General features: G+C 48.1%; 1 non-coding gene across 1 annotated transcript; it reads left to right on the top strand.

Annotated features, from left to right (window-relative positions):
* The first annotated feature begins 4,253 nt into the window (after positions 1-4,253).
* LOC139037888 (U6 spliceosomal RNA) lies at positions 4,254-4,363 on the top strand. The gene has a single exon (XR_011490839.1). It is a non-coding gene; the product is annotated as a U6 spliceosomal RNA (small nuclear RNA).
* The last annotated feature ends 2,998 nt before the right edge of the window (positions 4,364-7,361 follow it).

Below are 7,361 nucleotides of genomic sequence, written 5' to 3'. Positions count from 1 at the left end.
ATTGAGCCAGCACACCCAGCCACCTCTCCTCCTGGGTTCAGGGAGAAGCTTTCCCAGAGATATTTAATTCAAACTCAGCATGTTTCTGCCCAGGCAAGGAGTCGGGATCTAAAGCTGGTTCCTCTGTCTCTGTCAAAACTAAATAATTAGGTGAAAATGAGTCACATTTGGGAGCAATTGGGGAATGGACCAGGAGAGGACAAATAGAAATGGAAGGTCTGGATGAAACCATCTCCATCACCTTCTTTGTCCTAGACATGGTCTTTCCACCCGTGTGGTGATGGCACATTGAACATTCCGCAGAATTCCAACATGGGACAGAGGGAAAGAGACTCTAATGGCCTAGGAGAAAATAGGTTGTCACCCAAGTCCTGTGTCCCCAGGGTCCATGGCTTCCTGGGCCTTCTACAGGAATAAGGCACTAACTCCAAGGAAGGGCCAGCTTGGATCCCTCCCAGACACTGTTGCAAAAAGGGAACCCCTGAGTTGGGATTCCAGAGTCTCAGGTGAGCCCTCCAGTCCCAGATCTCACAGGGGTTTCTCTGTCCCCAGGGTCTTCTCCACATCCCTAGCGTCAGGCATCAGGGAGATGGACCATTTCTCTTTTCTTTCCCATCCTTCTGGCTTCTTTTCCCAGAGCAGAGTGTGGCCTTCTCATCCTAGGTGCATGGGAAAGGACCTGCCAGGCCAAGGCTTGACTTGAGGGGACATAGTGAAGGGCTTCTTAGTAGGGAAGTCAGGCCGTGAATCTCATTTTTCTGGTTCCCAAATCATCTCAGCCCTAAGGAATGGTGAGGTGCCTCTGATCCTTCTCAAGTGATGGGGTAGTGGGCATGGGGGGCGGAGTAGACCTTTCCATCCTCCCTCACCCGCCCAACTTCAAAAAGGCAGTTTCACTTGTATCGATGATATATACTGGGGTCATGGTCATTCACTCATTCAGTTAATAATTATTGAACACCAGGCATGTTGCAAAACATCCTGGTAGAATACAGAAGTGAAACTGACAATATCCCCACTATGGAATTCTCCAGGCAAGAATACTGGAGTGGGTTGCCATTCCCTTCTCCAGGGGATCTTCCTGACCAGGGGATCAAATCCAGGTCTCCTGCATTGCAGGCAGATTCTTTGCCATCTGAGCCCCCAGGGAAGACCCAAGTCTTAGCTGGGGAAATAGAAAAGAAACAAGTAAGTTAACAAACACATAGTTTTAGGTGGTGTCCCACAGGTCAGGCTCTATAGGAAGTCAACTCTGAGACAGAGGTTTGCAGGCGTTCTGGGGGGAGCAGGTATGACGCATGTGAGAGATGCGGGATGGGCAGGGGGAAGAGTTGATGCAATTGGAGAAGTCTCACCCCGTCCTGCAGGGCTATCTCCAGAGCATGAGACAGTCAGCGGAGTAGGCTCAGCTGAGACCAGAGGACTGGGCGTTTGTGCCCCCATAGGACCAGCCGCTGAATATAGGCTTCTCCAGGAAGTGGGCATAAAACGTGGGTGAAGCTGCTTCTTTGGGCAGAGGTCGGAGCCTGGAAAGTGCTCAGTGTGAGAGCTGTGGGCAGCTGACTAGGGACCGAATCAGCGAGTGCCTCCCAGTCCTGATTGGGGAGCTGGCGGCACACCCCAGCGTCCACTACAGGAGGTGCCCCAAAGTTCCAGAGAGCAGGAGCGAGGCCAGGGTGAGGGAAGCCTCCCTGAGGGGTCATTTGGGCAATGACTCAATTGCTGTGAGGAAGTGAGCCATCCCAGGTCAAGGGCATCCCTGGCTGTGACCGCGGGCCCACAGGGAATGCAAAGCAGAGAAAAAACTTGGCACGTTTGAGGAGTAACAATAAGCCCAGTGTGTCTGCAGCCAAGAGAGTGAGGCGGAGAAGGGCTCCGTGAGTGAGGTGCCAGGAAACCGGATGGTAGACCCCAGTAAGGGGTCTGGAGTTTACTCAAAATCCTGCAGGAAACACTAGGGCACTGTGAACAGGGGAAATCATGATCCAGCCACATTTTCACACGTGTTGCTTCACTGCAGAGAGAATGAACGTACAGACACTGGAGTGGGAGCAGGAAGACCATGACAAGGCAGTGACCCAGGTAAGAGAGGACGCCGGCGGTGAGCAAGCTTTCTGGGGCGGGGGCCCTGGCTTGGAAGTGATGGGTCTCTAGATGTATTTTGTTGGTGGAAGCAGGCGTTTGAGAAGAGAGGGCCTGAACAGGAGAGGAGAAGTGGGTGTGGACAAGGGTGGCTGTTGCTGCTAAGTCGCTTCAGTCGTGTCTGACTCTGTGCGACCCCATAGACAGCAGCCCACCAGGCTCCCCCGTCCCTGGGATTCTCCAGGCAAGAACACTGGAGTGGGTTGCCATTTCCTTCTCCAATGCATGAAAGTGAAAATTGAAAGTGAAGTCGCTCTGTCGTGTCCAACTCTTAGCGACCGCATGGACTGCAGCCCACCAGGCTCCTCTGTCCATGGGATTTTCCAGGCAAGAGTACTGGAGTGGGGCGCCATTGCCTTCTCCTTAGACAAAGGCAGGGCATTAAGAATTCCATTTGGACCTTTTATGTTTGAGGTGTTCATCTCATACCCACACAGAGAAGCTGGTATATGGATATGTTTACCTGGAGCTTGGAGAACTTTGTGAGATTTTATTTGAAAATAAACTTAGTATTACTAACATCACAGAGGATGAGACGGTTGGATGGCATCATTGACTCAATGGACATGAGTTTGCGTGAACTCTGGGCGATAGTGAAGGACAGAGAAGCCTGGCGTGCTGCAGTCCGTGGGGTTGCAAAGAGGTAGGAAGAACTGAGGGACTGAACAAAAATCACACACACACAGAAAATCACCACATCTTACTGACCAGTCTCCAGTTAAATTTTACATGCTGTAGAAATTCAACCGGAGATTCTATAGGAAAATAGGAACGGTTCACTGAATCTGTTGGAAAGAGGAGTTGGTGGATAAACAGCGAAGTCCTTCCATACAGCACAGTGGACTATACTAAGTAACTTGTGATAAACCAAAATGGAAAAGAATATGAAAAAGATTATGCATATGTATAACTAAATCACTTTTCTGTACAGCAGAAATTAACACAACATTGTAAATCAGCTATCCTTCAATAAACCTTTAGAAAAAAGAAAGAGGGGCTGGCCAGCTACTTCCAAGAAGTATTTCCATGAGGCAAGTGTGGGCTTTTTGTCGAAACTGAAGTATAGCTGATTTATAATATTATACTAACTTTAAGTGTACAACACAGTGATCCAATATTTTTATGGATTCTACGCCATTTAAAGTTATGAAATTTCAGCTATATTCCTCATGTTGTACAATACATCCTGGTAGCTTATTTTATACATAAAATCCTGTACCTCTTAGCTGTCTGACTTGTATTGCTCCTCTCTGCTTCTCTCTGCACACTGGTAAACACTAGTTTGTTCTCTACATCTATGAGTCTGTTTCTGTTACATTCATTCATTTTTTCATTTGTTAGATTTCACATGGAAGTAATAATGTACACTATTTGTCTTTCTCTGTCTGAGTTATTTCACTTTAGCATAATGCCCTGCAAGTCCATCTATTTCGCTGCAAATGGAAAAACTTCATTTTTTTGCAGCTGGATAATATTCCATTTTATATCTACACCACACCTTCTTTATCAGTTGATCAGTTGACAAACACTTAGGTTGCTGCCATATCTTGGCTATTGGACATAATACTGCTATGAACATTGGGATGCATGTATTCTTTTCAAATGAACACTTTGCTTCCTTTGGTCAAGAGGATCCCCTGGATATTCCACCCAGCAGTAGAATTGCTAGATGCTGCTGCTTGTTCTATTTTTGTTGCTTTTAAAACCTCCATACTGTTTCCACATTGGCTGTACCAATTTACATTCCCACCAACTGTGTCCTAGGGTTTTCGTTTTTCTACATCCTCAAACCAACATTTGTTATTTGTTTTCTTTTTGATGATAACCATTCTGACAGGTGTGAGGTGAAAGCTCATTGTGCTTTTGATTTGCATGTCCCTGATGATCAATGATATGCCTTTTCATATGCCTGTTGGCCACGCGCATGTTTTCTTTGGAATAATGTCTATTCAGGTCCTCTTCCCATTTTTAAATTGGGTTGTTTGTTTGTTTGTTTGTTTAATTGAGGCAGTTGACTTTGTCAGCAAGCCAAAAGTGGATTTCCCTGGTAGAGGTGAATTCACGTGGTCCGTTGGATCAGGCTCCCACGAGACCGACAGAACAGAAAGCCTGTGCTCACTTGGGCAGTGCATATACTAACGTTGGAACAATACGGAGAAGGTAGATCAATGTGTCCCTGTGCAAGGATGACACGCAAATTCATGAAGCGGTCCATATTTTTAGCCTACTAAACACAGTAAAGTAAGTCAGGAAAACAAATACTGTACACTAACATGTATATATGGAATCTAGAAAGATGCTACCAGTGGACCCATGGCAGAGCAGCAACGGAGATGCAGATGTGGGGAACAGACTTGTGGACGCAGGGGGGAGGCGAGGGCAGTACGCACTGAGAGAGTATCCTGGAAGCGTAAATATTACCATGTGTAAGGCAGATAATCAGTGGGAGCTTACTGTGTGACAGAGGACGCTCAAATCCAGGACTCCGTGACAACTAGGAGGGCGGGGTGGGGTGGGAGGTAGGACGGTGTTTTAAGAGGGAGGGGACACGTGCACCTCTGGCTGCTTCACGTTGGTGTATGGCAGAAACCAATACCATGTTGTAGAGCAATTATCTTCCACTTAAAAATAGATAACTTTAAAAAATCAGGAAACCTATTTGTTTACCTTGAAAAGTACATTCATCTTACAATCATGTCACCAGTCACATGCGTTCTTTCCCCTTAGGTAGGAGTACATGGGAAACCACCGTCAAAGCAAGGGATTGCTCGGTGAATCGGAAGCAGAGAAAAAGAGTGAGCTGAGTGATATGAACGTGAAAGTTATTAAACTAATTCTGAGCTGATCAGTAAATAGCTTTTGCCCTGAGCCTCTTGCAAGCTCATGCTCACAGCCCTTCCCTCACCAGGGACTCCACGGACATCCCGGGCACTAGAGGATGAGTGTTGGGCATGATGAGGACCCTAGGTCCCCGTTCCAGCTGTAGGTGAAGCCCTTTGTGGTTGGTTGGTGCCTGTACAATGTGGGCTTTAACAATATGAACTATCATCTCTGCCGATGGGTCTGGTCATGATGGCCTGAAGCCCCGCCCCATCACCTCCACAGAGCCTTCTAAAGTGTGGGTACCCAGCCCCTTACCCCAGCCTTGTCTTGGCCATATTGGAACTCGACCCTGATGCGCTCACGGTCTCAGCCTCCTTTTTCTGCACGTCCATGATGCTCTGTCTTGCCCCGACAGGCCATGCTCTCCCTGGGGATGCTCCTGCTGCCAGTCCAGACTGCTCTGATCTCAAATCCATCCTCTTCATTTAAGGAGACGTTGAACGTACCTCCTTTGATCTAGTGCCGGTTGGCTTTGTAATCCTTCTCTCAGAGGGAAATTACATTTCCTATTTCCAACTTCTTGGGGAATGCCTCATAGTCAAGCCCCACAGACTACCTACCCTGAGGAGTTTAATTTTCATAGAATCCAACAGAGCTGGAGCTGAAAGAAACCTATAACACTCACTGAGTTCAACTCTCCTATTTTGTAGACAAGGTAGCTGAGGACCAAAGAAAGCATGGTGGGTTGAATGATTGTTTATAATGAATATATTATTTACTAGCAGCCCAAATCACAAAGAAGACGTTAATAAATTGAGCCTTACCAGAGAGCTGTCACCGCTTTTTTATAGCCGTGTAAGTCTGATGACCTTCCTGAACACACGAGGCCGGCACCTCCACGGGGGGAGATGCCAGGGAGCTGTGCAAAGGCAGTGAGGCGTCACAGGCAATGAAGAGCCAGGAGTGGGAGTGCCAGCGCCTAACGACAAGGAAGGGGAAGAACCCAAGAACGCTGTGGCTGGGGGCCCCTTCAGTAAATGTTTAATGCAGACAGAGGCGCTTCTCCGGTGGCTCAGTGTGGAAAGAACCTGCCTGCCATGCAGGAGACACAGGAGACATGAGTTCGATTCCTGGGTCAGAAGGATCCCCTGGAGAAGGAAATGGTAATCCACTTCAGTATTCTTGCCTGAAAAATCCCATGGACAGAGGAGCCTGAGCTGGCCACAGTCCAAAGTGTTGCAAAGAGTTGGACACGACTGAGTGACATGTGACAGAGCATACGGATCATCTGATGTAACCCCTTTATTCAAGTGAGGAAATAAGTGATCTGATAGACGATTGTATTGTTTTACTCTCCCAGCATCCGTTCTCTCTTGACTGAGGCACTCTTGAAGACTCACTTCCTCCAGCCTGACCTGTGACCCCTGGTCCTTCATGCCCATCACTGAGACCAAAGCTCTAGATCCCTCCTCCTCCTGCCCCAGCCAGCGGTGAACCCAGCAGGGCAGCTGTCCTCCTCCTCTTCTGGGCCTCAGCCCAGAATACTCCAGGAGAATCCCATGGAAAGAGGAGCCTGGTGGGCTGCAGTCCATAGCGTCACGCAGAGTCAGACATGACTGAAGCGACTCAGCACGCATGTGAAAGCTGAGAATTATGTTTTATTTGGTGGACTTGATGGGCCTCAAACCCAGGAGCCAGCCTCAGGCAGCGCTGAGAGACTGCTCCAAAGGGGCAAGGGAGGAGCCAGGGCTTAGAGGAGTTTTTGCAACAAAAACCAGGTGGTCAGAACATCAAACAGATCACGGTTAAGTATAGAAAGCCAGAGTTCTCAAGGTAACGAACTCAGTGCGTTTCTACATACGGAAAAGGCAAGAGTCTGGTCTCACTGAAATCATCCTTTTGATATGCACCTTAACTATCTAGTTCAGTTCAGCCGCTCCGTTGTGTCCAAGTCTCTGTGACCCCGTGGACTGCAGCATGCCAGGCTTCCCTGTCCATCACCAGCTATCTAGGGCCAATATCTTGTTCGTTTTCATCCTGAACCTTCCCAGCGTGCATTGTTTGTTGGGGGCAGCGTGGGGCGGCTAGAGCAGCTGACGGCCTGAAGGCCACAGAGTGCTTTGTTTGCTCTCATGAACATTTTTCATCTACATCGCTGTTCTCTCCACAGCCTCTTGTTCAGTTCCCACATTGCTCAAGTGAGTCTGCGTGGCTTCTGCGGCTGACAACTGAAAATCCAATGGATACACTCCCCATGCCCTTACCCAGGGGCAGAGTCGAGCCCAAGTTTTCCCTGAATCTCAGACACGGCACTGTTACTGGCTAAACCAAGTCCTCCCAAGTCCATATATCGAAATCCTAATCCCCAGTATCTCAGAATGTGACTGTTTGGGGAC

This window comes from Odocoileus virginianus, chromosome 12 (assembly GCF_023699985.2).
Source record: "Odocoileus virginianus isolate 20LAN1187 ecotype Illinois chromosome 12, Ovbor_1.2, whole genome shotgun sequence".
Lineage (NCBI taxonomy): Eukaryota > Metazoa > Chordata > Mammalia > Artiodactyla > Cervidae > Odocoileus > Odocoileus virginianus.
This window is presented reverse-complemented; position numbering and strand designations above follow the sequence as displayed.